Source organism: Scleropages formosus, chromosome 2, assembly GCF_900964775.1.
Source record: "Scleropages formosus chromosome 2, fSclFor1.1, whole genome shotgun sequence".
Lineage (NCBI taxonomy): Eukaryota > Metazoa > Chordata > Actinopteri > Osteoglossiformes > Osteoglossidae > Scleropages > Scleropages formosus.
Genome location: NC_041807.1, coordinates 26162842 through 26174262, shown reverse-complemented (window position 1 = coordinate 26174262; position 11421 = coordinate 26162842).

Sequence of the window (11421 nt, the reverse complement as noted above, 5' to 3'; positions counted from 1 at the left end):
TAGGTGTATTAAATACATTTTCCACTTACGATGGGTTTCGCGGAATGTAACCCCATTGTAAGTCGGGGACCACCTGTATGTCAGACAAGCGACTACCCATTCAAGCATGAACATATGCATTTAAAAATCATGGGCTCAAGAACAGTGTCTTGAGACACACCATACTTCATTGTTTTTAGTTAGAGGAATCTCTTTTCATACATATTGCGGATAAATACAATTTGTAAATACCCATACAATTTGCATAGGTAAATGCAAGGCATACCATATCCATACTGTGCTAAGTGGTTGGAAAAGCTTTTAAAAGACTGCCATACTTCATAAAATACAGATTCATCACAGATTTTCTCATTTATACATATATCAGTGCCAGTGGTAGAAAATACATTTATGCTGGCATGTGTGAATATCTAAATTTGGTGTTAAGCAGGTTCAAAATTCTCACTGGGGCATTACCGCCTGATCCTTGTCTGAAATGTGACTGTTCATGTGCAGCTATTTTCATGAGTCACAGCAAAGCTTTTCTTTGACCACATACTTCCTCTGCCAACATTCTCGGTGTCGGTTTCAATCCTACATCGGTGGGTGGAATTAATTAACAGGAGGATGGCTTGTATTGATGTTTGCACTCACCCCCAATATGTCTCATTAGATGAACTGCTACCTCACTAGCACATCCAGGCAATGGCAATTACACATACCCCAGTGTTCGAAATCAAACAAGCCATTAGAGTCACACAGGAGGGGGCACACAGTTCTGTTACAATCCTTGGATGTCTATTCTCATTTAGTCATGTATGTTTTGATTCACATTGTAGAAACATCCAGCAACAGAAATGCTTCATCAAGAATAGTTATGAGATGGAAAGGACAATGAGAGGAAAAAATATTAAAAAAAGCTGATTTAAAATTTGCTTTTCATTGTTTAGCCTTTCAATATGTAAAGGAATACACACAGCTCCCCATATTTGCTCCACCGCTGCATAAGTTAAGTTTTTACTGATAGCAGTCCATTAGTTCTGTTGCAGGGGTTTACTGGTAGATAATAGCAGATGAGGAGTTTGGATTGTGTCTAAGAAACAGCAGAGTGAGAAGTGACCCAAGTGATGAGAGATTTAAAAAAAAAAAAAATGTGGAAGGAACATGCTTTGCTAATGAAGCAGATCAGACACTACCCATTAGGAGTCATATCGATATACTCCTTGTTGCTATTGTTTATGATGTCATGTGCTAGCTGTGGATAAATTATGAAACAGTGATAAAAGGGCTGATCATGTTTCCCAAAGGTGAGCAGGTGCACAGAAAGTCAAATTACATGGTGTTACAACTTTTATCTTCTTGGTAGAGTAATGATTTGTGGAACGCCAATAAGATGCATCAGAAGAAGAAAAAAAAAAAAAAAGCAACTGCATCACAAGAACAAGGACAGAAAGTGACATGATATGGTAGATTTTGTATACACAGGCATGAGTGCCTTAATTAAAAACAAATATCAGCTAGACAGTAATCTCTGGGAAAAGAGCATCAGTCTAACAAGGGAGGAAGGGAAGGTTAACAAGTATGCAAACATGGCTTAGATCTTGAGGTGACTACCAAAAGAGTAGGGAGCTAGCCATAGTGTTCGCTAAGATGTGTGGTCATGGTGTTGGGTGCTATTGACTTCTAATTCAGCTGGATGCTCCCGAGTCACACAAGCTGCCTCCTTATCTGCAGAGGTCTATCACATATCAGGAAAAAACCCAGTGATTTCTGAAATAAATGGGGGTGCTGCCACCCCAGGTGCACATCCAGAGGACAATTTCAGAGAACAAACAGTTTTTATAACAGCCATAACAGTTTTACAAGTGCCTTTTAAAGATTATAATTTGAGAAATGCAGACACCTTCAATTACATACAGAAAAGTGCAAGAAATTCTGACGTAAATCTGAAGAAAGAGAGGGATAAGACATCAGGTGTTTTATCATCTCCCTCTTGACAAGTGTTAACAAGGCACTTGTGTGAGAACCTCACAAGGTCAATGCTGGTGGAAGTAATTTGTTATACATATTCTAGACCAGTCTCATTATGAGCTACTCAACAAGTGATCCTACTGTGCTTAACCCATGAAACCAGGTCTTCTGCATTAGAAACTAGTATAGCTATTGTTGGATACATCACACTCAGGAGGGAGGATTGGTACAGAGGCAATATCATTTCAACAAGTGATGCCAAGACACAATAAGATCAGGAATATCAACTTAGTCCTGACACTTAGGTGGGACACTCCGGGGAAAGTTGCACAGAAAAGAACGCTAGAACTCCTCATGGAGAATAACAACCATTTCCTACACAGCACCCCTAGTTAACAGAGAATCATATTTAGCACTAAACCAGTCCAGCAACACTGCTCCAAAAAGTGCTACCTTGGGTTATTTCTGCCAATACCATTAGACTCTATAACTCAATCAAAACTAATCAGCTGAAATGAAATGGTCTTTCAGCTAAGATACAACAAAACAATGCAAAATGCTATAAAAATAAATTATAAAATACCATGACTGACACAAAAAAAAAAACTCAATATATATGTCAAAATCCCACACCATGGCAGCTGATCGTCATGGTGGGAGTTATTGCCTTCAGATCTAAAAGTTGCAGTTCTGAACCCTGCCTACAGCTGTAGTAGCTTTGAGCAAGATAACTACCTACCTAGCCAATTGTAAGTGCTTCTTAAAACCATATCACCTAACTGATTAAATGCAACACACTCTTTAACCTTCGCAGTTAGTACTAAAACATCTTATCAAACTTCTCTGCTTATGAGTTTTTTCAGTGGGTTTTATTGGCCCCACCTGGTACTTGTTTCCTCATAATAAGTGTCTCTCAGGTGCAACCATTGGTTCTGGGAGGAGGGGGTGTGGCCAGGGTTCTTGCTTTCCACATCACCAGATGCACTTAGTTTAAATGTCCATTTGTGATTCCTGAATTAATTGAAAAGCTTTTACTTCTTGGGGTGCCTTGCGATGGACTGGCGTCCTGTCTTGGGTGCGTTGTGATGGACTGGTGTCCAGCCCTGTGCCTTGTGTTGCTGGGTTAGGCTCCGGTTTGCTGCGACCCCACTCTGGACAAGCGGTTTCTGACAACGTGTGTGTATTTTTACTTCTCATTCCTACTTTGGATCACAGTTTATTTCGGCTAAACCATGTTTATTATTTACTAATGATTTGTTCTTTACTATGGAGTTGAGTACTTCCGTCACTACAGAGACTACTATAAAGAAAAAGCAGAAGTTTATAAGAATCTGTTAGAGGGTCTGTCCTAGTTACTGTAGTATCACTTGCAGTTATGGGCATTACCACAAACCAGTTAAAGATTGTGCCACAACTGAAACCTTGTGGACTGTTCTGCCGCAACCAATTTGCTTCATGTGAGCAGTGCGTTTTCTACTAGTAAGCGGGAAAATTGAAACATGCTGAGTTTGGGCATATTTCATCTAAAACAATTTTGCCTTTTAGGATTTTTTTTACATTTATTGTGAAATAATAAATGGTTTCATATTAAATAGGAATGGGATTGTATTCCAGCTCCATTGACATAAAAAAAGAGTTCATACATAGAACACCACAGAAGAAGCTGTATTGCTGGTGGCAGAGCTGTTGTCTGTGATTGTGATCGATAAGCTATCAGAGCAGATCCTCTGAGAACAGAGATTGGTAGTTATATGGTGATAAATAGTCAGTAAACTGTAATGGACGAATATGGATGAATAGGTCTTTCATAGCATAACACATTTTGAAATTTTTTTCCCACGGAATGAAAAATTATGGCCGAAAATAAACCCTTATTAAAATTATAAAGGAATAAAAAAGTTCCAAGATATGTACTGTATATCTTAAGGTGGTTTAATGAGCAAGTATTGTTTTGAATGCAAATGTAGTTATGTCAAAGGTGGATACCTACGATTTCCACGCATGTCTTTATGTGTATGATATGTGCTTTACATCGATGTCTCTGTATTTTCAGTATGTGGTCTCGAACATAGTAATATGGCTACATGCATATGCAATTCTTTGCAAGAGCATATGTTTAGTTGTGGTTTATTAATTTCTGTGTATCTACGTTAATAGTGACGAAACACCTCTCTCAGTAAGGGCACCAAAAAGACATCCAGCTTGCAACTTGCTGAGAGGGTCCCACATCATAGCACATCTCCACTGGGACCCTTCTGTACTCCGCAGCAAGGAGACATTTGCTTTTTGAGAGTTGAGTGACATGGTCTCCCAGCTCCTGCTCTAAAACATTTATTATACAGAGCAACAAGCTGGGGACCAACATATTTATATACTTATAGCTTCTATTCAGGGACATGGTGGTGCAGCAAAAAATGCTACAGCTCCTGAGATGCTTGGTGGAAGGGGGGGTTTGCCTGTTTGTCCTGTGTTTGCACCCTTAAAAAATATGCATTGAAAAAGGCAATGGCAAAGCATCCTGTTTTCCCCCTTGCCGTGGAAACCATGTGAGTAGCCCTTATGAGTTGGCTTTGACACAGTGGGACATCCATCGTGTCATGTTTATGCCTCTGTAGATAAGCTGGTACATTAAACTTATTTTGACAGCATCAGATGCAGCAGTAATAATATTGGTATATTAAGAAATAATTCCATTTTTCATGTTCATATTCAGTATACGTATACCATACTGTAGGTATTATACTTCTGGCATCAGTGACTGGTGTAGCAGCGAAGCATCTTAAAAGAAAAAAAGAAGGATTTTTCCTTTCTGTTGGATAATTCTTTTCAGTCCATGGCAGAGTTAATGCAAATTTTTTTACCCTATGTGGACATAAATGTTAATTGATATGTTACATTGTGTATGTCTTCATGTGTTAAATGTCATATGCTTTTCTCTGAATAATATTTATACATTCAAGCAGTAATTTTAATCAGTGAGACTTGCAGTATTTGCTTTTGTGGACCATGCTTTCTTATAAAGCAATTTAAGTAGCTTGCAGGTTTATTGATTTATTTGACGGACTATTTTAGCGGGGGAACTGAGCATAAACACCTTTAACAATTTTACAGTTGCAGCACTCCTGATGACTTGATCCTGTGAACTTGTTTACAAACTTTTAATAAATAACAGTCATACCCGCGCCAAAGTACATTTGATATGTTCCATGTAAATATGAATTCTTCAAGGGCATTAAGGTTTTTTTTTTAAACAAAAAAAAACTGTGTTGCCTCTTTAATTAATATTTATCTGCTGGGTTTCCTGATAAACAAACAATTTAACATGAATATTTCACAGAAATTACTAATTAACCCAGTTAATTGAGTGACTGATGTTGATGCTCAACTGAGAAAGATATATCAATTGGTTCCACAATTTATCTTCATTAAGCGGTGGGAAGCAAATGCGGAACTACATTCACAAAGAAGATTTTGCAAGGTCAGGAAGGGAACAGCTGATGATGATGATGATGATGATGATTATCATCATCATCTTTATTATTATCATTGTTATTATCATTATTACTGTTGTTGTTGTCATTGTTACTTAGGTATAACATCCATCCATCCATTGTCCACAAGCACTTGTCCCGAGGGGGATCACAGCGAGCCAGAGCCTAATACATATAATATTTAGTTTTTAATTAATGATTTGTCATGTTCTATAACCATATAAATTTTGCAGTGTGTGGCTTCTCTGCAACAGACTGCTGTCCCATCCAGGGTGTCCACTTTTTTAGCATAGTGGACATGCAGATTATGCGGGTGAGTGACAATAACCACCTGGTTTTGTATTTTTCTACATTTTGCTCAGGTGAGAAGTTTCAGTAGTGTGTATGTTATATGTGTCCTTAACCAGTGTGCTGCCAGAGAAGCCAAAAGCAATATTTGCCATAAGTTGTAGATGAGTACTGTGGCTGCTGTACAGTTGTACACTGATGGAGATTTCCGATGTCAGATTTCCACAGTTGCCTCCAATGTGAAAGACTCCCCCGTTAAAAAAAAAAAAATGGTTATTTGTTGTTGCCTGTTATGACTTCATTTATTAGTTTATTGATCTGACAGTATATCAAGGGATCAAGTGCTGGGAGCATCATCATCATCCTCTGAAGCGCTGTTGTGCTGGACAGTGTTTGAGTTCATTTTTTTAAACCCGTTTATCAAAACCACTGTCCTCCATCTTGCAGAGCTAGAAGATTGAACCATCTGGACTCCTGATGTATGGGCTAAAGACATCATTTTATTGAACACGGTAAAAGTGTCCGGAGCTTTCCATTTCTGAGGTTACTGATCAGCACACTGCTCTCTCACTGCAGAAGCAGTTTTACTGTCTTCCCCTTTATTTCCAGCCTTGGGAAAAAAAATAAAAAAATCTTTTCCAGTAGAATTAGAAGCAGTAGAATGCACAGTTGAATAAACACACTGCTCATCATGATCAATCCTAAAATTGCCACGCTCCCCATTACCAAATCCTCACGAAACTACTTAAAGTTTTCGATCAAGTGAAGCTGAAAATGTGACCTTCTTTTCAGTGATTTTAATACCAAAAGTGGAGACGCCAACCACAGCACATTGTAGCCGTTCAGCGTGTATTTATCAAAGAAAAGGGAGTGAATTATGAGTGTGGGGAGTGATTATGAAAAAGGGAGTGATTATGAGTGAATTGTGATTACTGTTTGAGGGTTTCAGAGTATCACGTTCAGCTGAAACATCTGATAGCTTTCATTGACAGATGGAGGTTATTTACTGAGGGATCACGTCCAGATTCTTGTTTGATTGCAAGACTTTCCATACTTGGTCTTGATTGAGACGTACAGTTTTTCCAAAGCGAACAGGACTGAACACCTTCGGAACAGCTGGGAGCGCAGTGGTTAGAACTACTGCCTTTAGACCCAAGGGTTGCGGTTTGAATCTCACCCCTGCTTGTAGTAGCCTTGAGCAAGGTACTTACCCTAAATTGTCCCACTAAAATGACCCAGCTGGGTAAGTAATTGTGGTTAATAGTGTAACTTGCTTTTGAGAAACATGTCAGCTAAATGAGTAAATACTGTATAAACAGCATGACACCTGGTCTGTCACACTTCTACAAGATCCACTACCATCACACACACACACACACACACACACACACACACATTTTCAGAACCGCTTGTCCCATATGGGGTCACGGGAGCCTACCCGGTAACGCAGGGCGTAAGGCCGGAGGGGACACACCCAGGACGGGACGCCAGTCCATCACAAGGCACCCCAAGTGGGGCTCGAACCCCAGACCCACTGGAGAGCAGGACTGTGGTCCAACCCACTGCGCCACCGCACCCCCCCACTACCATCATTTTGTTTGAAACTAACCCTTTTTTAAAACATTTCTGGCTGTGACAGAAGATTTAGATGCATTTTCTGTATTTCCTGTCCTCTTTCACAGTGGGTCCTAACCCTTCAAGTACCGATATGAAGGCAGGAGCCCAGAAAGGCTGTGAAAATGCAGTATGGTAATTGGTGTAGAGAAAACCGTCGCGATCAAGACGCCTGGTGGCAACAAAGAGAGACCAGAGCCTCTCTGAAATTTCCTTTGTTCTGGGAAGTCAAACAAAGGCATCTCGCTGACAGCAAGCGATGCGGCACATGCTGCTCTTTTCCCAGAAGCCGAGAGCTGCACAAGTCATTGGAAACTAAGTCAATCAACACCGGAGCTGGAAAGCAGAGGAGCCAGAGAGTGGGCAGGCTTTGGGTTTTCTGCGTACTGGATAAAACTACCTCCCAAACAGCTTTTCCTGGCAGGCCTTTATTTTCTGATACCTAGGCAATAAATTAATATGTTGTATGAATTACACTTTTTTTCCTGGACTTCACGTGTTCTTTGGAATAAACCGAAGGGGATGTTAATGTCCCTGAATTAACATTACTGTTATCATAGTATCCAAACAAACTTTTATAAAACGTTTGTCACAGATCTGTGATTAAAAATGTCAGAATAAAAAAGAAAACAAGAAACAAACAAACAAAAAAAAATATAAACAAACACCCTGATGTTTTTAACAGCAATGTGTCAAATAGTTTAGTAACAACTGTGATGTTTAAAATTATACACACAAAGGAGACATAGCTGGCTATAACCACCTTTTTGTTGGCAGAGGTAGATTTAAATAAGCAATGAGTGATATGGACATATATTGCAGTGTTAGGATGTTAAGTGAGATGCCAAATTGATGGAGTGTACTCACCATTTGCTTTGCTTTATTGCCATTATTATTACTTATTTTTTATTTACAGTGCATGCCTAGGGCACTTGCAAGTGTGCATGTCTGTGATGGATGGCTCCTGGTGAAATTCTGCAGAACACTAACAATATTTTTAAGCTTCATTGTTCCTCATCGTTGAGTCTCCAAAAAACCAAGAATTGTCTGGAAAAGATCATTTTCAACAAAGTAATCCCATTTAATATTTACTAATGATCTGATTTACACTGGAAGACTTCAGGTTAAGATCCAGATAAAGCGCTCAGCAGCAGGAAATATTGCAACTTTTTGGCCAAAGGCGCCATTGCTCAACCAGTCTCCCTATGGCTGCTATCGGGGAATGGACTGTCATGTTCGATATGTTACGGTTCCCTGAGAAATTGACTCAAGATAGTGTTGTTGGTTGCCTTGTCACCTATCTACCCTCATTTCAACTGTTCTGAACAGAGTCACAAACTCTTTTACTAAGAGAACATTAATAATCTGCTCCACGCATCCACCTCTTGTAAATGAGTTACGAAGAGGCACAAGGACACTGCCAATGCTTGACTCTACAGTCGAACAGCAATGTGCCAAAATCCTTTAAACAGCATTGTGCTGAAATGGAGCTATAGCCTTTCTCAGAATTGCAAAAAGCCAGCGAAAGAAGAGAGCTTGACAGAGAGGCCCCAGAAATGCCGTAAGGGCCATTCACCGATGAGCACGTTGATCGACTCTGCTTTAGACTGAGTGCGCTGGGAAAACTGTAATCAATGAGCGGCACAATCCCGCCGCTCTTGAAGCGTCCACCCAAAGCATCTCCCGGCTGTCAAGGGGTTCTAGTAAAGGCCTGGCAGAGGATGAATTCAACAGCCTCACCCACTCCCTCTACCACAGTTTTTGACCTCATAACGCAACCAGAGACTAAGAAGACAAATTGCTGAACTAGTTTAGCAAATGTGAAATAGGACACATTTGCCCTGCATCACAGCTCCCACATACAGATAGGACCATTCAGGGGGAAATAAAATCTCAGTGTTGATACTGCCGTCAAATGCTGTTTTTGAAAATATAAACAAAGCTCTTTTCACTGAAATGGGGCCCATTTCATGGTTACAAGCACAGAGGTTGAGCAGGGCAGTATACAAGATACTCTTAAAAAACAGTATATTCAAAGAAATGTAGTCGAGCTCACAATATTCTTTTGTAATTCAATCACTTTTCATCACCTTTCTGTCAGCTGTTACTGCGTTCAAGCAGCCCATGCAATTCCCAAAAACACACACAAACACATACTGGGCTTATGAAGAAACGGGTGAGTCAGCCATTCGATCAGTCATTCTGACATAACCCAATTACCAGAGGTGTGGCAGTAAGTAATTGCCAGGAGCTGCCAGGGAAGCACAAGCAGGGTATTTAGGTACTTTTGCCATTGTTGCGATGCACTTGACTCGTCTCCCCGCAGCCTTTACAAACCCTGTTAAGCACGTTGCTCTGAGCTGAACATGTCGCTGCTGCCATTCCTGGAGCGGCGAGAAGGATCAGCATGGCGTCGCTGCGTCCTGTATCCTCCCTGGGGAGTCCAAGGGAACAGATGGTGTGCCGCGCCGCCACAGCAACGTGCTGTTTTCATGAGCAGCACCATGTCATTTGTAGGACAACAGGGTCACCTCCGCTGCAGTAACCAGCACGCCGCATCTCCACGGCAACTTCTCCCACCTGGGAGGTGTGGATGCTGCCTTCAGAGTCCGGCTGTCTCTGAGCCACCTCTCCGTACCTCTCTGGCACCTTCCGGCCCTGACTCATTACATTTGCTTTAACTGCCGGTACCCCGGGGCTTCTCCTGCTTAGAACCTGCCCTTGACATCACCATGGTGACCGTACACTGGAGATTCTTCACTTGCAACTGTCAGCAGTGCTTAATGGCCTCATTGAGTATCCTTTCCAGGTGCATTATTTAAATCCTCTGTAGTAATGGCAATATAACCATAATTGATTTTGCTTCTAAAGTGGTCCCAAAATAAACTGCATATAAGTAAAACATTAAATTTACCTTCACTTACCCTTCACATAGTATTAAACTAGTATTTCTGTTACATTTTACTTAATTTCTGTAATATTTTTATTAAACCAATGACCTGATAGTGTCATATGTGCTGGAGCGCCACCTGCTGTTTAACCTGGCACACAGGTCTTGGGTGTTGCAGAGTAAATAATGTTTTGTTCAGAAATGGGTAACACCGGTGTACACACATACAATATAATGACCTACCCAATATAGAACATATAATATTTTAATGGGAAGAAATTAAAATGTAGGTTGCTCTGAAGCTTTTTTTGAATGATTTGTGTTAAAATATGGGAAACTGAGGAAAGCTGCACAAATGCACTCAATAGATGGAGAAATATATTCAGCACACAAAAACGGTCCTCTTTAGTTTTTAATGGAGTTGTGCTGGGACTACAAAATCATTTTTTCCAGATCCAGGAAAACATTGAATAATATGTTCTTGTCTCAGCTTTCTGTGAAGTAGAAGCACTGATCAATTTTTGCATGATTATCTCCCAAGATTAGTAAATGCTTCTAAAAATGCTGAGAATATGCTCTACATAAGAATAGCTAACTATCCATTAATAAGCAGCCTCTAGAGGTAGTAAAATTTCAAGCCAGTAGATGGGAGCACAACATAGTCTCAGACATACTGTACATTCAGCAATGAGGAAAAGAAATGAAGTTACTGTTCTCCCTGCTGGTGACATATAAAGTGATGATCAGGTTCAAGGTCACTGAGGGTCTTTTGAATGGAATGAAAATGATTCAGTCCCATTCAACCATTTTTATTTTAATGTCAACTCACTTCCAAAAATAAAATTACACTTCACCCGTGTTACAAAATACAAACATTTTTCAGTTCAATTATATTACCTTCGAGGGGGTGCGGTGGCGCAGTGGGTTGGGCCGCAGTGCTGCTGTCCGGTGGGTCTGGGGTTCGAGTCCCGCTTGGGGTGCCTTGTGACGGACTGGCGTCCCGTCCTGGGTGTGTCCCCTCCCCCTCCGGCCTTACGCCCTGTGTTGCTGGGTTGGGCTCCGGTTCCCCGTGACCCCGTATGGGACGAGCGGTTCTGAAAATGTGTGTGTGTGTGTGTGTATTATCTTCTCTATATTCAAAAATTTGAGGAGCGAACACAACTTGCGCATTCTTATTTCAAGCTGCAT